Source organism: Helianthus annuus, chromosome 10 (genome assembly GCF_002127325.2).
Source record: "Helianthus annuus cultivar XRQ/B chromosome 10, HanXRQr2.0-SUNRISE, whole genome shotgun sequence".
In the NCBI taxonomy this organism is placed as follows: Eukaryota; Viridiplantae; Streptophyta; class Magnoliopsida; order Asterales; family Asteraceae; genus Helianthus; species Helianthus annuus.
Window position 1 is genome coordinate 172,837,965 of NC_035442.2, and position 24,198 is coordinate 172,862,162.

General features: G+C 37.3%; 1 long non-coding RNA gene across 1 annotated transcript; it reads right to left on the reverse strand.

Annotated features, from left to right (window-relative positions):
• Positions 1 to 8,397: 8,397 nt before the first annotated feature.
• On the reverse strand, positions 8,398 to 23,901 carry LOC118483233. Its single transcript, XR_004869962.1, has 6 exons — positions 23,817 to 23,901; positions 23,505 to 23,574; positions 23,360 to 23,404; positions 8,791 to 8,893; positions 8,569 to 8,701; positions 8,398 to 8,490 (listed from the first exon to the last, which is right to left on the reverse strand). It is a non-coding gene; the product is annotated as an uncharacterized LOC118483233 (long non-coding RNA).
• Between the last annotated feature and the right edge of the window lie 297 nt (positions 23,902 to 24,198).

Sequence of the window (24,198 nt, forward strand, 5' to 3'; positions counted from 1 at the left end):
GTTTCTTTTATTATGGTAGATATATATATATATATATATATATATATATATATATATAACTCCTAATAAACAATCATTTTATATATAAGTTTTTGTATTTAGGATCTTTTTATCATCTATTATATGTATCTTTGATTACATACATGTTAAAAGTAGTTTACATATGTTTAATTGCCAAAAGAGTAAATTACTGTTTTGGCCCCTGTGGTTTAACCAATTTAACCATTTTAGCCCAAAAAGGAATATTTTAACATATCAGACCCCGAGGTTGCATTTTATAACGGTTTTCACCCCTGCCACTAACTTGGTTACTTTTTTGCAGTTAAGTATAAGGGTAATTAAGTCATTATATACCTTAGGGGTTGTTTTTGATAATTATTTTTTTTAATATTTAAGAGATTATTAATGTAATTACTCAAGCTTTTTTTATTATTTCCTTATTTTCACGATTATTATTTAACAAAATTCGTTTTAAATATACAAATAAATATGTATTTTCATTAACCGTGTATTTTTATAAAAGTCGTTTGAAAAATAATTTGTTGTTTTACATTTTGTTTAAACCATCTATCGTTTTTAAAATTATTCCTTTTTAAACCGTTTGTTTTTTAAATCGTTCTTTTTAAAGTCGTTTGTATTTTGAATTTTTTTTAAACACTTCATTTTTTTGCCATTTTTTAACTCATTTAATTTTTAAACACTTATAAAATACGTACTTTTTAGGTCGTTCATTGTTTAAATTTTACAAAACGACGTGTATAAAAAACAAAACAAATGTAAGATTTGAAAAAAGGAAACAGTCTGATAAAAAATTTGCAAAAGGTCGTTCATTTTTCAAACTTTTATTGGAATGGTTTATTTCCTTTTCAAATATTCCATTTCTTTGGATCGTTTGTTTATTCAAAATTCATTATTTTTTCACCTTTCATTTATTAAATTCGTATATTTTCTAGTTGCTTACACTTGTTAACTTATTTTTTTAAGGTTTTGTTTTTTTATAAACATCATTTTCTAATCTTATTTTTAAACCAATCGTTCATTTAAATTCGATTGTTTTTAAATTCCTTTGATTTTTGTAATCGTTCATTTTCTGAAGTTATTTTTCCCTAACGCATATAAGTAAATTGAATACAAAGTTTAAAAAAATGAACGATATAAAAAACGGTTCTAAAAGGAATGGTTAAAAATAAACGCTTTTAAAAATTAATGACTAAAAAAACAAATTGTTTAAAAAAGTTAAAAAATGATTTTATATAGAATGGTATAAAATGAATCGTTTAAGAAAAACATTATAAGACAAACAACTTTAAAAGAAACGATTTTAGTAAACAAGTGTTTGAAAACGAATAATTTTAAAAACGACAGACGGTTATAAAAAGGTTAAAAAAATCATTTAAAAACGACATTTATAAAAAGGCTTAATGAAAATACATATTTGAGTAAATTACAAGTTTTGTCCTTTATGTTTGTCCCAAATTTCAGGCGCTGTCTTTTGTCTTTAAAATTGATGAGTTTTGTCCTTAACGTTTCAAAATCCTGCACGTTATGTCTTTTAGGCCGGAGACTGCTTCACCGGAATTCTCTGGGTGTTATCTTCGGACCTCACCAGAAAATACAAGATTCGCCGGATTTCTCTGCGTGTTAGCCGGAGTTCGAATTTCGCCGGAGTTCACCTTGATCATCGATACTCAGTAAGTGGGGTGGTGTGGTGGAATTGGTAATGGTTTTCTTTTGAGAAATTGCGATTTGGATTGTTGTCTAGCTAACATCTCAATTTAGGTATTGTAATTTGATATTTGAGATGCAATTATTGTTCGTTTTTCTCAAGTTTTTGTTATTTTTTGTTGGATTTAGGTATGATCTGTTCTTACGGAAGTTTGGATGTAGAGAATTTGATGTGTATTGAATCAATTTGTTTCTAATTGTTCATGGATTACAAAATAGCATCTGATGAACAATTTTGATTGCTTATTATATGCAAAAAAAAATTATGATTGTAAAATTTGAATTTATTCTTATAACAATGGAAGTTCTTTTTTTTTTTTTTTTTTTCAATTTCATTAGTTTGACCACATGAATCAAGCTTGTTAATTTTGGTTTTGCAGACGATTGATGGTGGGCCTGTAAATATTTGGGGGAGAAGCGATAAGAGAGAAGGGAGGTTTTTTTATATTTCTTTTTTTATTTTTCAATGTTTTACATATAGTCCCTAAATAATAATTTATTACAAAATAACCCCTAGGGAGGCAAAATGACAAAAGTGCCCTCATGTGCAAGGCACATGACCAACTTTAACAAAAAAATCAAACTGGGTTTGGCTTAAAGGACATAACGTGCAGAATTTTGAAACGTTAAGGACAAAACTCGTCAATTTTAAAGATAAAGGACAACGCCTGAAATTTGGGACAAACATAAAGGACAAGGAAAGCTGTACCAGGAAGCGAAGGGAATGAAGTAATTGAAAACGAATAAGGAGAAGAATGTAAAACTAGTAATTTACTCTACATATTTATTTGTATATATGAAACATATTTTGTTAAATAATAATCGTGAAAATAACAAAATAATTTAAAAAAACTTGAGTAATTGCATTAATAATCTCTTAAATATTAAAAAAACTTTGTAATTATAAAAAACAACCCTTAAGGTATATAATGACCTAATTACCCTTGCACTTAACTGCAAAAAAGTAACAAAGTTAGTGTCAGGGGTCAAAACCGTTATAAAATGCAACCTCGGGGCCTGATATGTTAAAAGATTTCTTTTTGGACTGAAATTGTTAAACTGGCTAAACCACAGGGGCCAAAACAGTAATTTACTCTTGCCAAAATTATATATATGTGTCATAACTAATTACATATATGTAAAAAAACTAGTTTACATATGTGTAATTATAAAATTACATATAAAAATGATAAAATTACTCTTAACATGTATGTAATTGTAAAAATACACATAATAAATGATAAAATTATCCTAAACATAAAAATATATAAATAAAAAGATTGTTTATTAGGAGTTCTGCGAGTTCTGTAAATATTTATGATTTTGAAATAATCCTGGCCCGAGTTGAGTTCATTTCAGAACTCTAAATAACTATAAACAATCATTTTATATATAAGTTTTTATATTTAGAATCTTTTTTATCATCTATTATATGTATTTCTTTGATTATATACATGTTAAAAGTAGTTTACATATGTTTAATTGTCAAAATTATATATATGTATCATAACTAATTACATATATTTAAAAAACTAGTTTACATATGTGTAATTATAAAATTACATATAAAAAAGATAAAATTACTCTTAACATGTATGTAATCGTAAAAATACACATAATAAATGATAAAATTATCCTAAACATGAAAATATATAAATAAAATGATTGTTTATTAGGAGTTCTGCGAGTTCTGTAAATATTTATGGTTCTGAAATGATCCTGGCCCTATATATATATATATATATATATATATATATATATATATATATATATATATATATATAGGATAGGAGTTGGCCAGAAAGTCCAAATTTCCTAAAAATTGTAAAAAGTCATAAAACATCATAATGTCAACCATAAAACACACCAAAAACCCACAAATAATATGATAAAGATTACTAAAACATCATGTATGTGGGTTTTGTGTTGTGTTTTAGATGTTAAGGCTCTGATTGTGGAATGACAAATATTATTGTGTTTTATGTTGTTTAGCATTGTGTGTTTTATATTCATAGTTCTACGACTAAAAAAGTGGGGAACAGTGGGAAACCGACTCAAACGAACTCCGATTGGACTCCTTCCAGCGGCGTTGGAACCGGCTCGTTGAACCCTAACTAGGATCTTTTAACCCTAAACCCTAAATCATAACCACTAAACTCTAAATATATTAGGGTTTGGCTTTTAGGGTTTGGCTTTAGGGTTTAGTTTTAAGGTTTAGGGTTTAGCTTTAGGGTTTAGCTTTAGGGTTTAGTATTAGGGTTTAGCTTTGGGTTTAGCTTTTAGGGTTTATAGTTTAGATTTTACGGTTTAGCTTATGTTTTAGCCTTATTTTTTAGCTTTAGGGTTTAGAGTTTAGGAGTTAGGATTTAGGGTTTAGGGTTAAAAGATCTTAGTTAGGGTTCGATGAGACGGTTCCAACGCCGCTGGAATGAGTCAAATCAGAGTTCGTTTGAGTCGGTTCCCCGTTGTTCCCCACTTTTTTAGTGTTCCCCAATGAACATTCCTATATATATATATATATATATATATAGTGTGAGGTTCATTGGGGAACACTAAAAAAGTGGGGAACAGGGGAACACTCTTAAAAATTTAACTTAACATGTTAAAATAATTTTTTTTAAAAATCTTTTTCGGCGCTTCTTATATATACTTGTAGAAGTATTCTTAATAAAAAAAATCAAAAACTAAAAATATTAAAAAAACAATTAAAAAAAAGGCTAAAAATGTTTTTTTAGAAAAAATAATTTTTTTGCTAGACTAGTTTCTCCTCTTTTTTATAAAGATAAGCGGTGAAAAGTTTTTAAAAAAAAATTATTTTTAACATGTTAAGTTAATTCTATAAGATATAACTGTTTTTTAAACATTTTTTTATATTTTTAGTTTTTGATTTTTTTTTTATCAAAAATGTTTCTACTTGTATTTATAAGAAAAAACGCTGAAAAAAAGTTAGAAAAACATTTTTTTAACATGTTATGTATTATACCTTGTACCAACCCAGCTAGTTATGTCAATACCGATCCCACCTTCACACTAATAGTGGTTGGCACATCCTATTTGGTAGCAAATACCATTTTCGAAGTTGTGTGGTTAGGGATTAAGCCATAGTTACCGGTTCACATTATGCTCGAAAAGAGCCATGACAATGAACTTTTGATATGATACTTTTCTTTAGGATTTATGGCTAAGGATAAACATATTCTATGACGTGTACATGATTGTTTGGCATAAGAAGTCCGTATGTATATCAGTAATTGTCACATGAACTTTAATTACACATAATTGGCATTTTAAATCCTAATAAGTTTGATACATTTTCCAAATTTCCCTGCAAGTAATGAATATACAGTTCGTAACATTGTTTTCAACTCTTGATCTTTTAATTTCCAATCTGACATGTCTTTTTACACTAGGTGATCACAAGATGTTAAGAAATGTTAGTGTTACACACCTGTTACATGTATATTACATGCCCTAAAAATTCAAAAAAAAAAAAGTTTGGTACATAAGATTTTCTCATCAAGAGTGAGTTTCTTGTTTATCTTTCACCTATATATATAACTAGCTTAAGATCCCGCGAGCTTCGCGGGTGGTTTAACACAAACATATAATATATACTGGCAATGAGATGAGCTTTGTAATGAAAGAACTTTTCAATATAAACGTATAAAAATATAATTTTTCTCACTTAGGTAAATATGTCTTGATTTATTTTTTATAGGTATTGAGATGTTATTATATAAATGATTTTATAGCAATTTTTAGAACCCGGATAGATTTCATTTTTTTTAATTATTTTTTTATAACTTTGGTTATTTGATATATATTTTTTTAAATAAAGCATTTTTAACCAGTTTTGACCTTAACGTATATTGAGCAGAACACATATGGACATGAACCTATTTTGAGCAAAACCCGTTTTGACTGACCCGAACCTATTTTGACCTTAACATATATTGAGCAGAACACATATAATCAATAATCAATGAAATAAATCATATAGTAAAGCTATTTATGATTAACTGCAAACTTTTTTAAAGTGAAAATGGTTGTATAACATTTAATATTCATCATCAAGCATGCAATATCTTTTTAGCACATGCAGCATGTCTCTAACACCTTTTGTGAATAAAAATTAGTATTGAAGAGGGACATTATAGTTAAAAGGAGACTCAAGAAAGTAGTTACAAGTGATAGAATCGTTGTCACCCATTTCCATTTCCATATCTTAACATATCAATATCAAATTACAAAACTTCAAAATCAATTTTTGAGCAACAGTTGAGATCAAATTACTAACCCAGTCACCAAGGAGACTGAAGAAAATGTGATTGTGCAGGTCTTTATTAACCGTAGAGCATGAATGTGATCACCACTATGTTCAAAATCATCACCAATAATATCTTCAAGCTGTTACACCAATTGCAAAAGTTGGTAATTTTTATAATGCTTCAAGCATGTAGTAGGTGTACAAAGGAAGCACAATATAATTAAATGCAAGTTCCACATATGACAATACTTATCCAGCTCACAAAACACGTGCAATTCAATGCCATTAGCAAATGAAAACTTCATAGCAGCTAGAAGTAATCTCCACACCTACAGGAGCATCAAACAAAGTGAAACCCCCAAAAAGTAAGACTAAAATAGGGATTACTGATAATACCAGGTAAAATTATAGTGAAAAAGCTGAGGTCTTTAAACCCATTCAATATAATGAGGTCAATGCATATAGCCAAATATAAGTATCGGACATGGTAAAAGATTAAAGAAGTCAAAAAGGATAGCACAACCGTAATGTAACCAATAAAGGTGGCAATGTCAACCTGTTAATATAAATGAGTTATTGTGTATTCTATTTGCTTAATAACCGATCAACTGAAGGAAAAATCGTATCAATGAACAAAAATGTTCAGACGTGTTAACAGGTTATAGGAATCAAAAGTCGTCGAAATCTATTTTATTTAAAAAAACTACTATTTTTATTTAGTAACTTATTTCTTTCAACTGTATTTTACATGTGAACTATTTATAAAGTTTAAGAAATACACAATAAATAACCTGTTTCAGTTGAGAATGGATATCCGATGTTTCAATTGGGAGTCGCCATGCTATAGAAAACGCAAGACCCTCGAATCTTTTAATGCATTGATGATTCTCTGTGGAATAACAATTATTAAAAGAAGATTATCGATTCAATTGGATTGTAGATGCTTCAAGTAGAGGAAGAAGAAAGTGATATCTAGAGTTTTGACCTACATCGACTAATGGTATTTGTAGTGAATTTGAATAAAATTGAAAACCTCAATTCTTATAACATGAACATAATATATCATTACTATAGCTAAAATATGTAAAAAAAATAGTGAAACATGTCGAGTCAACAACCAGCTAAACCATATGGCTAATCTAGTCATAATATAAAAATCCCCAAGTTCAGGTAAAGTACATAGCAAAAGAGACCTTAGTTGGAGATCAGCTCTTGAATCTTGATTTTAGAAAGACCCATCTACACATCAAACATGGTAAAATAAAACTTTCAATCAACAAACTCATATAACATTCAGTTGATCAATCAATAAAAATTTAAAAAAGGTGAAAACTTGAACCTTGAACAGGATATGATCAAGCGGTTCCTGAACATAGGGTAAAAGCCAATCAAACTCCCCAGCTAGCTGGTGCGCACCCTATCGACCTGTTCAGCTAGCCGGTGCGTAATATTGAACCATATTCCTTGTAAAAAGTGGATGACTACCTGCTTCAATTGGTGATATATACATAAATTAAAAAATTAAAAAACTCAGTAAGTAATACATAACATTTGCTTTACTTTTGAAAACACAAACAGAATAAAAATGGTAATTTTACCTTTGCTCGTTGTTGTGCCATTGTTGCATATGCTACTGGACACGATGTTGCAGTTGCTAGACATGATAAACGGCTTGGATGGTTTCACAATTTGAAAATAAGGTGTGAACGCCTCTATTCATACATAAATTATGTAAACTTTATAGTGGAGGTGGCAATGGGTCAACACAGGTAATCATTAGTGTGAGCTGAAATGGGTTGGGTAGTCGGACCACAAACACATCATTTATCATTTTTGGTTATACAAAATCTGTATTATTACAATGTATTCTAAATATTAATGAGGACTCGTTTTAGGTTTTGGTGTATTTACATACACTTCCGCTGAGTTTCAAACCGTTTGATCAAGCTTGACTCATCTAGCCAGTTAGATTTGTTCAAAGCAATTCTCTTTAGTTAAATCATTTAAAACATAATATGTTTGACCCGTTTAAAATACAAAAAAAATAACCTACTAATATATAGAAGGTAAGGATGGGCATTTGGTACTTGAGACCAGTACTGTACCAAATTATTTTCGGTACCGATTCTTACCCACTTTTTGGCATTTTTGGTACCGATACTTTTGGTCAGTACTGCAATATCTACTATAATAAAAAATCCACATTAAAAATCACAAATCCTTGATACATCAGATTATTTTTTATTCATAGGCAAAAAAATAAAAATAAAAAATACGGATATAAAACACACATCACCTTCAAATAGCTGTTGTTATATTCTTCAAAACTGTAGCACCGTAAACAAAACATCCTATTTCTTTGTTGTTTGCTTGAAAAACACAACTTTTTAACAGCGAAGAAAACTGCAATATGAAGTAATAAGAGAAAACTGGAATATAATTACCGCAATAACGTCTGAAAGTGAAGGTTGTTTCTTCTTCGTGTGGAGAAGATGCGACTGCCATTAACTTAGTATACTGGTAAATAAACTTTGGTCATATAAAAATATTAGAATTCAAGAGATTTTGTAACTTACAACATTCATATTAGCAGCCCATATAGCAAATTAATGTTCCCAATTCCTTAATGTAGAAAGCGGTGCTACTAAATGAGGGGAGACATTCTCTTTAGACAACGATGCCAAAAAAGCAATACTTTGTATCGTTTCCCTGAATGTTATAAAGCATACTATAAAGGTAAAGGTTACTTTTTCATAAATATATAAAAAAATTTTTTAAAAAATATAAGGAAATCTTACCAAGACCCATTTCGTCTGCAAGTATCACATGTGTTTGTTTAGACTTTAGACCATGAGAAACGTAAGAAATTCAATCCTTCAAGCTGGTACGGAAGTAGCTCACCTATAGTTACACGTAATCAAGTTATGAGAACATCTTCTAGATTATACATATAGCTATTAAAATTGAGAGGCTTATACTGTGACAACCCTCTCAAAACCAGGTATCCGTACGACTTAATTAATTATTAATTATTGCCTAATCACTGTGCTTTACTGAGTTTGCTGATAAACTGCTACTTGATTGTTGATACTTGTACATATCTGCATCATACTTTGATATTCCTGTCACTACACTACTTATTTGCTGAACCTTAGTGACAAACATGATGCACAAAAGCACAGTAGCATTGAACGGATAACCTATTAAACATGCTGGTATAGCCAGCATCAGGCAAACACTGCCTCTAAAGGCCTGAATGAGCCAGAATTATGTTACTACACCCATAGTGTGTGTAGGGATACAAGGGTTGTATGATTACGTCTCTAGGAATAAGATATAGAGATTTGGATGTGCCTAAAACATACTTTAAGCACGAAACACAGCACTTTTATCAACACACTAGCTTCAAGCTAATTAATAAAGTGCCAAAATATGAGGAATTATTCCCGACACTTTGCAGAATAAATTGTGTCGCTAAAAATATTATTTATGACGCTTAACGGATATCTTAAGCACTTTAACGGATTACTATCCGACCGAACAACCGGACAATACCCGGAACATAAAAATATTGCCAAAATTAATATTGGTACTTTTCTGAGCCAGTTAGGGTCCCTGATTACCCTAACACCCGCTTTTAATGCACTTAAACAACTAACGGGGTTAGACCTCGCACTTAACGCACTTAACCAAACTGGACCGTAACTGAACGATTGGAAACGAACCGAGCACCATTACATCCCAATGGGATCGGCCAACTAGTGGGACCCGGGGGAGTACGCCCTTTATTATATTAAATTAGATTACGCGAAGAACGAGGCACTTTTGTCTATAAAAACCCTCATCTCTCACACACTTGAACACACACACCTCACCTTCACTCTCTCTCCCTCCCTTGCTCTCCCTCTCGGCCGAACACTAGCACCACCACCCACCCGTTTTTCGGTTCAAGTCTTGACATTCCAAGTATACTCAAGTGTTGGTGGTTACGTACAACGGAGCTCGGAACAAACGGAACGCGGAGGACCTCTACCGTTTGCTATTATCCACGCAGTTTTCGACTAGTTTCTTCCCTAGCCCCGAGCTAGAGGTATAACGTTTAAAACTCATTTTTGGTCATGTCTAAAGTGGTTAAAAGGATATTTGTCGGTTGAATGTCGGTAACCCGCTTAATGGAACTTTAAAGTCTACTAAAACGTGTATATCGTTGGATAAAAGCTCAAAACGCGTGTAAATGTCGTAGTATTTGAATATGTTGATTTTTATGGCCCGATCTATGATGTGGTGGCTCTCATCATCGTTTAACCCGACTTTGTTAGGATCACGTATCCTGACATACACTTGTTTCTTTGGTACAAGGGTTAAAAGGTGAAACTCCACCACACGGGAAACATGAACTTGTGTAAAAATGTTTTAACGTGAAAAATAGTATTTAAAACAAGCCGATCTACGTATGTACAAGTGGTATATTCGTAGGACCGGGTGTCGAGAAAATCATGTTTTTATAAAAATGGATAAAGTGTTAACATATATGATTTCTATAAACTACAAGCGTAGAAACACTTGTAGAATGAAAGATCCGACAAAATAGCAATGTTTACAAAAATTGTCGGGAAGTTGTAAGAAGTGATTTGTTCCAAAAACGAGGTTTTTGCAAGACTAAGTTATGTTATGTATAGATCCACTAAAAATAACGAGATCTACACCGTAGTTTTTGTAAAAACTACAAGTTCATGAAACAACGCGGTTTTACATACTAGTCTTCTATTTGAAGTGTTGAAAATTGATTCGGTTGATTCGATAAATTGTTGAGATGATTTGTAAAAGAAAATGATACGCTTGAAAGCGTGGCCACCTCCAGTTACAGGGGAAACTCTGGCGAAATTTTCTAAAAATCTAACACTTAGAATTATTTACAAGTGTTAGACTACTTTGACAAGTTTTCAAAATATATTTCGCCACAACTTTATTTACAAATAATCGGAGGTGGGATTTTCACAAAAGTAAACGTGATAAGTATATATTCGGTAAATACATTTTGTCACCTCACTGTTTATGATTATTTTGTGAAGATATATAAATATTATTTTTAGAGTAAAAATAATATTTACTAACCTTGTCAAGCCCGAAATAATACAAACGCCTTCACGGCAAACATATAAGTTACAACGGTGATTATCATTACCACTTAATCGATAAAACGTAACTTACGCTTTATTCAGAAGTATTCATAAGCGCGTGTGTTGTCAATATATTATTTTGGGAAAATATTATGAGAAAAAGGAAATATATTATTTTTGAGAAAAATAAATATATTTTGAAATAAGAAATAAAATATATTAAGTGGGACTTAATAAAATAATACAAGTATACATGTATTTAATTCCCCCATCCTTGGGAAGGAGAATGCGTATCAAAAATATACACGGAACGGTTGTCTAACTGTTTCCAAAAATGTAAACTATGAAGCTAAAGCACGGCCATCCGTCTAATAGAATTAGCATATGTAGGTCGTTGCACAGCACTTGGATATTGGATTGCTTGATTTTGTGACGCGCTCACTGTGAGTTCATGTCCCCCTTTTCTTCTCTTAACTGTTTTCAGTTTTATAAACTGCGGGGGTGAAATACATGTTACAATGATTATGGATATGTTATACATGGTATGGTTAGCATAAGGAGGGTTATTACTTAGATCATGTGAGTGGGTAGGCAGAAACTTGAGGCCATTAATCCTCGTTGAGGACCGAGGGACAGGAGCGGTAGATCTATCTGGGTGTAGCGAGCCCAGCCCCAGGTCCAGCTGAACGGACCTCGGGGTGACTTAGTGCCCGACGCATAAATCCGCTAGGTTTGAGTCATCCCTACTTGCACTTCACACATATCAGTGGACTTGCAACCCATTGGTGATCTCTTTTATTTCCTTATTTGCTACATACCAGGGTTTTTGATAAAGATAAAGGTTTATTTACTCATTTTCGCATGAACTCGCTCAACATTATTGTTGATTTTTCAACTTACATGTATTTCAGGGAATTAAGGATCTGGCACGGTTTAGCAGGATTTCCCGCTGCATTTAGACTCAGAGTCATCCGGGTTCAAGGCTTATGGCTCTTTCCTGGACAAGCCATAGCCCCTGAACCATGTTTATTTTCGTGGCATTATGGTAGTGGTTGTACTGTTTAAGACAAGTAATGGTTGTTGGGTGTTTACCCATTTAGACAATGTTTGACAATTTTATTTTCAATGGATGACTTTGCATGATTTTAAATTCATATAGCTTGTTATGATTAAGCTATGGTATTAAGAAGTCACACCAAAATAACCACGCTTCCGCAAAGCCAGGGTGTGACAGCTTGGTATCAGAGCTCTGATCATAGCGAACTAGGGTTCATTTTGAGTCTAGACTATGATCACTAGGGCTCTCACGAAAACATTTTTCTGCATACCACTTAAGTCCAGATCCAAAACTTTTTATAAACAAATGTTGAGCACATTTTATTATTTTAGGCTCGGTCTGGGAGGCCGAGGCTCGATCTAACGGATCGAGGTAGTTGTCTAGTGGGACTAGGGAGTCAGTCTGGGAGGCTGGGAGATGTTTGCTAGTGGGACTAGGGAGTCAGTCTGGGAGGCTGGGAAAAGTTGGCTAGTGGGACTAGGAAGAACAGTCTGGGAGGCTGGGAGGCTAGTGGGACTAGGAGGAATATGTGATTATTATGTGGTAACTTGTGTGATTACCTGATTTGCTGATATTTGTGCATACTTGTGATTGTATTACAGACTCATGGACACCTCAGATACTGGAGACTCGGACACTACTGGACCCCGACCCATGGAGTCAGACGAGATGATGTCATCAGAGCACGAGGTGCACACCTCGGATTATACCAGTACAGACGACGACGACTTTCAGCCGTTCGCACTACCTGACGGCGTCGTTGAGCCCATCGTTGGTGGTCCTGCTGCGGATCTTCCTCTCGCTGTGATTCCCGCCCCGATTCCTCTTGCATCCTACCCAGCTTATGAGCTTATGCTTGATGCCGAGGCTGGTGACGATATTGATCTTTTCGATGACGAGCTATACGAGGACGAGGTTCCTGACCCAGCTCTTTTGCCCGCTGGCGGTCTTTTGATGATCGCCGGTGCTCCTGTCGGAGACTCGCCTGTTCATTCTCCAGCCCCAGACTCCTTTGAGTCTGTGGCATCTGCTCCATCACATGTGGCGAGCACGCAGCTTTTCGTTCATGACTCGGATCCTGACCAGGCGTCATCTGCCGCCCCTATGCCGAGCTTTGTTTTTGAGCATGACGATATCGAGGATTCTGACCCTGTATTTCCCCCTGGATTCGATCCAGACCGTGATATTGAGTTCGTTCACATGGACCAGCCTGTAGAGGACCCCGTTGACCCTGCCGACCCTTTTGATCCTATCGATCCGGACTTTGACTTCGATATGGCGTTTGACGATCCCGAGCCTGCAGTAGCTCCAGAGCAGGCCGCTGCTTTCGATCCCGCACATGAGCATGGTTTGGCGCATGCTGATGTTCCTGTTGATCCTATTTTGGCGGGTCAGCCACTTGGCGACGTTCCTGTTGATGATATACCTTTGTTAGATGCTGACCATGTTGTTGATCCTCTTGTTGACCCTCCGATCGCTGACGTCCCAGTTGACCCTCATGTCGATCATATTGATCCTGTTGTTGCTCACGTTGATCCTGTTTTAGCTCCTGTTGATCCCTTACCTATTGAGCCCGAGCATGCTCTGTTTGCAGAGCACATGGATCCCCCTGACGAGGAGGCTCAGCACGGTTGGATACCGGCTGACGAGGATATTCCGCCGCTTCCTCCTCACCGCACTGATGCTCACCATCCTGAGTTCTCGTTTCAGATTCCTTCAGTCATACCTCCAGCGGGGCCTGGGGAGGGCTCTTCCGCCCATCCATTTGGCCATGTACCGATGCCATTACCTGTCATATCTCCTGTTTCAGCATCCACTTCATCTTTTCCTGTTATGCCTTTTGGCACTGTCAGCGAGCCTTCTTTCTGGTCTTCGCTACCCGTTATGCCACCCGTCGATCCACCTCATTTGGGGCATACCCTAGAGGACCTGTTGATGTCATTTGTTTTTCAGCATGATTCCCATTCTCAGCGTTTGCAGGAGCTCGAGAGAGCTCAGATGCCTCCTTGTTCATATCATGGTCCGTCATCCTCATCTGCTCAGCCATTTCGGTCTTTTCCCCCTGACATTGCCGCTCGACTTTCGATCCTAGAGCAGCAGATTGCATCCGTGATCCGCACCCAGCAGGCCTTGGATGAGGATTGGCTTCTCTTTCGCCGCTTACATTATCCTCCACCACCACCACCATTCTAGAGCACATCGACGTTACCAGGGTAGACACCGGTGAGACAGCCGCGATTGTTATGCACAGCTTTTGAAGACCATTTGACTACACAGATTTTTGTTGATACATGTGATGTATTGATTGTATGTAACACTGATATGATGTATTTTGTACAGGGGTGATGTAACCCCTATGTGATTGATGGATGTACTAACACACTTACTATGCTTATGGTCTTGATATATATGCAATCGCCGCATTCTCATCATATCTGATTTACTTGATTGATTATTTTTGTATTTGGACATGGGATGTTGGACATGGGATGTTGTGTGTGATATATTGATAACATGAGATGTTATATGCTATTACTATTACTATATACGTATGATTTCTATGGCCTAATCGACGTACGCATCTTTAGAAAATGGCACCAAGACGTCAACCGCAGCCGATGCCCACGACTCAAGAAGAACTGCAAGGAATCATTGCTGTCGCGATTGCTCAGTATGCTGCATCGCAGGGAGGACCCAGCTGGAGTAGCTCCAACGGCAATGGCAACCAGAATCCCACTCATGGGTGCACCTTCAAGCAGTTTCTGGACTGTAAGCCCACAAACTTCGACGGCACGGGCGGTGCTGTTGCCTTCGTTCGTTGGGCAGAGAAGACTGATTCCACCATCCGTATGAGCAAATGTGCGATCGACCAGCAGGTCACTTACATTTCAGGGCTGTTTCTAGATGGAGCCCTATCTTGGTGGAACCTTCAAGTGCAAACTCTAGGCGAAGCTGCCGCCTACGCCCTGTCTTGGGCCGAATTGAAAGAGCTTATGCGGAAGAAGTACTGCTCTCGCGCGGAGATTCAAAAGCTTGAAACCGAGTTTTGGCACCTGAAGATGGAAGGGTCGAAGATAGCGGAATATGTTCAGAGATTCCACGATCTGTCTCACGTGGTACCTTATATGGTAACACCCGAGTTTAAAAGGGTTGAGCGCTTCATCTGGGGATTGGCTCCTCAGATAATCAGTATGGTGACTTCTTCCAAACCCGCAACCATCACAGAAGCCATTGATCTGAGTGTGGCTTTAACTGAAGAAGCAATTCGGTTAAACAAGTTCGATGAGATTGAACCCAAGAAAAAGGAGACTCATGTGGAGTCCTCTGGTGGTAATAAGCGGAAGTTTTCAAGTTTCAAGCAAAGCACCGGGACGGTGGTCAAGAAGGGAGAATCGAATGCACCAGCTCAAGATTCAGTTGGTGATAGAAAGAAGAGCAGGGGATACATGGGTGCACAGCCCAAGTGCAACTCATGTCAAAAACATCACTCTGGTCGCTGCAGTCTAAGGGTTTGTGAGTCTTGTGGGAAGACTGGTCATACGAAGGATTTCTGTTGGGCTAATGCTGGCCGGGGAGGCCAAGGAGGAAATGGGAATAGAAACAACCGTGGTGGTGCTGGGAACCGCCCACAAGGAAATCAAGGAGGAAATGGAAACCGTGCTAACCAAGCAGGCACCGTGAACCGAAACCAGGGAAACCACCAAGCTGGGAACAATGGTGGAAACGGGCAGAGGCCCGGATGTTTTAATTGTGGAGATCAAGGGCACTTCAAGAGGAACTGCCCGGAATTAAACCAAGCTCGTGGAAGAGTTTTCAACATGGAGGCCAGGGAAGCGCGCCAGGATCCCAATGTTGTTACTGGTACGTTCCCTGTAAACCAACGCTATGCGTCTGTTTTGTTTGATACTGGTGCCGATTATAGCTTTGTATCGCTAGAATTTAAGAACATGCTTGGTTTAGCCGCTAGTAAGTTAGATATTCCTTATTCGATCGAGCTAGCAAATGGGAAGTTAGTAGAAGCCAATGAAGTGATTAGAGATTGCGTAATCGAGTTAGGAGAGCGTGAGTTTGCTCTCGATCTACTACCAGTCCAGTTGGGGAGCTTTGACGTGGTAGTAGGGATGGATTGGTTAGCAAGTAACAAAGCAGAGATTGTTTGTCGCGAGAAGATTATCCGTATTCCGACCGACGATGGTGAGACCATTGTTGTTCATGGAGAGAAGCGTGAGACGCCGTTGCGGATTATCAGCTGTCTGAAAGCAAGGAAGTGTCTGAAGAAAGGGTGTGTTGCTTTTCTAGCACACATTGTGGATAAAAAGGCCGCTGAGCCGAAGATCGAAGACATCCCTGTCGTGAGGGAATATCCGGAAGTCTTTCCAGAAGACTTACCTGGCTTGCCGCCTCAGAGGCAAGTGGAATTTCGCATCGACTTAGTTCCAGGCGCCGCGCCTGTGGCTAAGGCACCTTATAGACTTGCCCCGTCTGAGATGCAAGGGCTATCAACGCAACTTCAAGAATTGTTGGATAAGGGATTTATTCGACCAAGCTTCTCGCCTTGGGGAGCTCCAGTTTTGTTTGTCAAGAAGAAGGATGGTAGTTTCCGTATGTGCATTGACTACAGAGAATTGAACAAGCTGACGATCAAGAATAGGTATCCTTTGCCAAGGATTGATGATCTGTTCGACCAACTTCAAGGTTCAAGTTTCTACTCAAAGATCGATCTTCGATCTGGATATCATCAGCTTCGGATACAGGAGGAAAGTATCCCGAAGACAGCCTTCAGAACTCGTTATGGGCACTACGAGTTCCTTGTCATGCCGTTTGGTTTAACAAACGCACCTGCAGTGTTCATGGATTTGATGAACCGAGTTTGTAAGCCGTATCTGGATAAGTTCGTGATTGTGTTCATCGACGACATCTTGATCTACTCAAAATCGAAGGCAGAGCACGAGCAACACCTCAGAACTATTTTAGAGCTACTGAAGAAGGAGCAGTTGTATGCCAAATTTTCTAAGTGTGAGTTTTGGCTGAGAGACGTGCAATTCCTTGGGCACGTGGTAAATGAAAGTGGAATTCATGTGGATCCAACCAAGATCGAGGCGATCAAGAATTGGGAAGCGCCAAAGACGCCAACCGAGATCCGGCAATTCTTGGGTTTGGCTGGCTATTATCGAAGATTTATTGAGGATTTTTCAAAGATCGCTCAGCCATTGACGCTCCTCACGCAAAAGGATAAAAAGTTTGATTGGGGAATCAAACAGGATGAAGCATTTCAGTTGTTGAAGGATAAGCTTTGCAACGCGCCAATCTTAGCTCTACCGGAAGGTACCGACGATTTTGTGGTATACTGCGACGCTTCGCGTCAAGGATTGGGTTGTGTGTTGATGCAACGTCAAAAGGTTATCGCTTACGCATCACGCCAACTGAAAGTGCATGAAAAGAACTATACCACGCATGATTTGGAGCTAGGCGCAGTGGTTTTTGCTTTGAAGATTTGGAGACACTACCTTTATGGGACAAAGTGTACGATCTTTACAGATCACAAAAGCCTCCAGCATATATTCAACCAGAAGGAGTTGAATATGAGGCAAAGGCGATGGGTTGAGTTGCTGAACGATTACGACTGCGAGATCAAGTATCATCCAGGGAAGGCGAATGTGGTCGCCGATGCCCTAAGTCGCAAGGAGAGAATCAAGCCCATAAGGGTTAGGGCTATGGAAATGATTATCCAAACCGATCTTTCCTCGCGCATTCGAGCAGCGCAAAAAGAAGCTCTCAAGGAGGAGAACCTTGAGAAAGAATATCTCTGTGGGATGGAGAAGATATTGGTTCCAAACAAAGAAGGAACGTTATGTTTTGAGAAAAGGATTTGGGTTCCTTTGTTTGGTGATTTAAGAGAGGTTATTTTTGATGAAGCTCACAAGTCACGGTACTCTATCCACCCGGGAGCGGATAAGATGTACCAAGATCTTAAGGATTATCATTGGTGGCCTAGGATGAAAGGCGATGTTGCTATCTACGTGAGCCAATGTTTGACTTGCGCTAAGGTTAAGGCAGAATACCAGAAGCCTTCGGGACTTCTGCAGCAACCAAAAATTCCCCAATGGAAGTGGGAAGAAATATCCATGGATTTTGTTACAAAGTTGCCAAGAACGCCTAAGGGCCATGACACTATCTGGGTGATAGTGGATCGCTTGACGAAGTCAGCACACTTCTTGCCTATCCGCGAAAAGGATCATACAAGCAAATTGGCGGAAATTTACATGAGAGAGATTGTCACTCGCCATGGAGTACCTCTCTCGATTATTTCTGATAGAGATGGAAGGTTCGTATCGAGGATATGGCAATCCTTCCAGGAAGCTTTTGGCTCGAAGCTGAATATGAGCACCGCATTTCACCCGCAGACCGACGGCCAAAGTGAGCGGACGATTCAGACATTGGAAGACATGCTGAGAGCATGTGTGATGGATTTAGGCGGTAGCTGGGATAAGCATTTACCCCTGGTTGAGTTTTCATACAACAACAGCTACCACACCAGTATTGGTGCCGCGCCATTCGAAGCTTTATATGGGCGCAAGTGCAGGTCGCCGCTCTGTTGGTCTGACGCAGGTGATAGACAATTGGTAGGTCCCGATGTAGTTCAGGAAACTACAGATAAGATCGCGCAAATCCGAGATCGCATTAGCGCGGCTCGTGATCGCCAGAAGACCTATGCAGATCTGAAAAGGAAACCTCAAGAGTTTGAGGTTGGGGATATGGTTTTGTTGAAGGTATCACCCTGGAAGGGTGTAGCACGCTTTGGGAAGCGTGGGAAGTTGAATCCACGCTACATTGGTCCTTTTAAGGTTTTGGAGAAAATTGGAACAGTAGCATACAAGTTGGATCTACCTGCCGAGCTGAATAACGTACACGATACATTTCATGTATCCAATCTTAAGAGGAGTCCAACTCAAGTTAACGTTGCCATTCCTACCGACGAAATTCATATTGATGACACGCTCCACTTCGTTGAAGAACCTGTTGAGGTCACGGATTGGAAAGTTAACAAGACCCGCCGGAGCAGTGTCAAGCTCGTCAAAGTTCGCTGGAATGCTAGACATGGTCCTGAATTCACCTGGGAGCGTGAAGACCGGATGAAAGAGAAATACCCCCACCTGTTTCCTAAGAACCCTGCTTCTTCAAGCAGAACCTAAATTTCGGGACGAAATTTATTTAACGGGGGGAGAATGTGACAACCCTCTCAAAACCAGGTATCCGTACGACTTAATTAATTATTAATTATTGCCTAATCACTGTGCTTTACTGAGTTTGCTGATAAACTGCTACTTGATTGTTGATACTTGTACATATCTGCATCATACTTTGATATTCCTGTCACTACACTACTTATTTGCTGAACCTTAGTGACAAACATGATGCACAAAAGCACAGTAGCATTGAACGGATAACCTATTAAACATGCTGGTATAGCCAGCATCAGGCAAACACTGCCTCTAAAGGCCTGAATGAGCCAGAATTATGTTACTACACCCATAGTGTGTGTAGGGATACAAGGGTTGTATGATTACGTCTCTAGGAATAAGATATAGAGATTTGGATGTGCCTAAAACATACTTTAAGCACGAAACACAGCACTTTTATCAACACACTAGCTTCAAGCTAATTAATAAAGTGCCAAAATATGAGGAATTATTCCCGACACTTTGCAGAATAAATTGTGTCGCTAAAAATATTATTTATGACGCTTAACGGATATCTTAAGCACTTTAACGGATTACTATCCGACCGAACAACCGGACAATACCCGGAACATAAAAATATTGCCAAAATTAATATTGGTACTTTTCTGAGCCAGTTAGGGTCCCTGATTACCCTAACACCCGCTTTTAATGCACTTAAACAACTAACGGGGTTAGACCTCGCACTTAACGCACTTAACCAAACTGGACCGTAACTGAACGATTGGAAACGAACCGAGCACCATTACATCCCAATGGGATCGGCCAACTAGTGGGACCCGGGGGAGTACGCCCTTTATTATATTAAATTAGATTACGCGAAGAACGAGGCACTTTTGTCTATAAAAACCCTCATCTCTCACACACTTGAACACACACACCTCACCTTCACTCTCTCTCCCTCCCTTGCTCTCCCTCTCGGCCGAACACTAGCACCACCACCCACCCGTTTTTCGGTTCAAGTCTTGACATTCCAAGTATACTCAAGTGTTGGTGGTTACGTACAACGGAGCTCGGAACAAACGGAACGCGGAGGACCTCTACCGTTTGCTATTATCCACGCAGTTTTCGACTAGTTTCTTCCCTAGCCCCGAGCTAGAGGTATAACGTTTAAAACTCATTTTTGGTCATGTCTAAAGTGGTTAAAAGGATATTTGTCGGTTGAATGTCGGTAACCCGCTTAATGGAACTTTAAAGTCTACTAAAACGTGTATATCGTTGGATAAAAGCTCAAAACGCGTGTAAATGTCGTAGTATTTGAATATGTTGATTTTTATGGCCCGATCTATGATGTGGTGGCTCTCATCATCGTTTAACCCGACTTTGTTAGGATCACGTATCCTGACATACACTTGTTTCTTTGGTACAAGGGTTAAAAGGTGAAACTCCACCACACGGGAAACATGAACTTGTGTAAAAATGTTTTAACGTGAAAAATAGTATTTAAAACAAGCCGATCTACGTATGTACAAGTGGTATATTCGTAGGACCGGGTGTCGAGAAAATCATGTTTTTATAAAAATGGATAAAGTGTTAACATATATGATTTCTATAAACTACAAGCGTAGAAACACTTGTAGAATGAAAGATCCGACAAAATAGCAATGTTTACAAAAATTGTCGGGAAGTTGTAAGAAGTGATTTGTTCCAAAAACGAGGTTTTTGCAAGACTAAGTTATGTTATGTATAGATCCACTAAAAATAACGAGATCTACACCGTAGTTTTTGTAAAAACTACAAGTTCATGAAACAACGCGGTTTTACATACTAGTCTTCTATTTGAAGTGTTGAAAATTGATTCGGTTGATTCGATAAATTGTTGAGATGATTTGTAAAAGAAAATGATACGCTTGAAAGCGTGGCCACCTCCAGTTACAGGGGAAACTCTGGCGAAATTTTCTAAAAATCTAACACTTAGAATTATTTACAAGTGTTAGACTACTTTGACAAGTTTTCAAAATATATTTCGCCACAACTTTATTTACAAATAATCGGAGGTGGGATTTTCACAAAAGTAAACGTGATAAGTATATATTCGGTAAATACATTTTGTCACCTCACTGTTTATGATTATTTTGTGAAGATATATAAATATTATTTTTAGAGTAAAAATAATATTTACTAACCTTGTCAAGCCCGAAATAATACAAACGCCTTCACGGCAAACATATAAGTTACAACGGTGATTATCATTACCACTTAATCGATAAAACGTAACTTACGCTTTATTCAGAAGTATTCATAAGCGCGTGTGTTGTCAATATATTATTTTGGGAAAATATTATGAGAAAAAGGAAATATATTATTTTTGAGAAAAATAAATATATTTTGAAATAAGAAATAAAATATATTAAGTGGGACTTAATAAAATAATACAAGTATACATGTATTTAATTCCCCCATCCTTGGGAAGGAGAATGCGTATCAAAAATATACACGGAACGGTTGTCTAACTGTTTCCAAAAATGTAAACTATGAAGCTAAAGCACGGCCATCCGTCTAATAGAATTAGCATATGTAGGTCGTTGCACAGCACTTGGATATTGGATTGCTTGATTTTGTGACGCGCTCACTGTGAGTTCATGTCCCCCTTTTCTTCTCTTAACTGTTTTCAGTTTTATAAACTGCGGGGGTGAAATACATGTTACAATGATTATGGATATGTTATACATGGTATGGTTAGCATAAGGAGGGTTATTACTTAGATCATGTGAGTGGGTAGGCAGAAACTTGAGGCCATTAATCCTCGTTGAGGACCGAGGGACAGGAGCGGTAGATCTATCTGGGTGTAGCGAGCCCAGCCCCAGGTCCAGCTGAACGGACCTCGGGGTGACTTAGTGCCCGACGCATAAATCCGCTAGGTTTGAGTCATCCCTACTTGCACTTCACACATATCAGTGGACTTGCAACCCATTGGTGATCTCTTTTATTTCCTTATTTGCTACATACCAGGGTTTTTGATAAAGATAAAGGTTTATTTACTCATTTTCGCATGAACTCGCTCAACATTATTGTTGATTTTTCAACTTACATGTATTTCAGGGAATTAAGGATCTGGCACGGTTTAGCAGGATTTCCCGCTGCATTTAGACTCAGAGTCATCCGGGTTCAAGGCTTATGGCTCTTTCCTGGACAAGCCATAGCCCCTGAACCATGTTTATTTTCGTGGCATTATGGTAGTGGTTGTACTGTTTAAGACAAGTAATGGTTGTTGGGTGTTTACCCATTTAGACAATGTTTGACAATTTTATTTTCAATGGATGACTTTGCATGATTTTAAATTCATATAGCTTGTTATGATTAAGCTATGGTATTAAGAAGTCACACCAAAATAACCACGCTTCCGCAAAGCCAGGGTGTGACATATACATATACCCAAAAAGCTTACATGCGGCAAATAGTTTTCAGCACTTAAATACATATTTAGAAGAGAGATGAGGCAGAACAATAACTTAGGCCCTTCGAGACTACAGCCAAAAAGAAGAAAAGCTAAAACATAAACCCTAACCTTTTTATCAACTTTTTACACCATATCAAAATTATTAGATTTGATATTGCATTATTTAATCATCATAACTGAAACAATACACATCTCCAACAACATCATTAACTGTCCAAGAAAGTAGTAGTTAGTTGATGGCTGGCTATTCGCTTAATTTATCACAGCACTTTGAAACTCAAAAGTAAAGACATATGCTAGCTAAGAACAACAAACACTCATGAAAACGTAAATGGTTGATATTTAAATAGCGTTAATTCATTAGGAGAAGCATGATAGTCATAGCTTGTAGCAATAAACGGGCCACCAGTAGTACGCCCGAAGTTGGTTCCTTCATGACAGTATTAAAAAAATTAAATTAACAAATAAAGTTAAATCCATTATTATCAAGTGAGTGGGAACTAAAAATAATACATAAAAAGGTACAAAAAAGGATATTTTTGGCTGTCTTACTCTTGCCTGTCTCACTTATTTGGAGTGCCCGGATCTCCCGTCAGCCTACAAATGAACAAAACTATCGGTGTTATATTAAATAAATGTAAAAATTAAGACATAAGAAAAGGTACTTATGAATACTCTGAACCACCACCAGACTCACCCAATTCTGGAAAACCCTAACCATATAAATCAAACGCCACAACCACCTTGTCGACAGAAAAACTGAGCACCTAACAAATCGGAAAGAACAATCAAATATATAACAAATTAACAATCGGAATAACAAATAAAATTAACCCGATTTACACCTTGAATCCAAACTTGCTATCATAGTACCAAATAACATAAACCACATAAGATCAGGCGAAATAAAATCCCCAAAATTAAGGTAATCCACATATAAATATGTAATCAAAATCAAATACAACAAACCTAGTAAAATATTAGCAATCAAATCGAAAATATGAAATACCTCAAAAAGATTTGAAACAGGGAACATTATCGTCTCTCGAATCCTTTGGATGCTTCAAGTGCCGCCAGTTCCGATGACTCCTTCAAGAATCAATAGTTATAAAATCCGGTTATCGGACTGACTGGATCACAACAATCGAAGAACCAGGATACAACTGATTTCAGATGAGATATACAAAACAAAAGAAATTATTAGTTATAAAATCTAAAATATCAAGAACGATAGTTGATCCATTGACAAAATCTAACCTTTATCACGAAGATCAGAGTCGGATTCATAGAGGAATGAATGAGAGGCAGAGAGCGATTCATTGATAACGCAGAAACCCTAACAATTCCAAAGCGTGTGAGAGACGGAACATAATCAAGAGTTAGAGATGAAA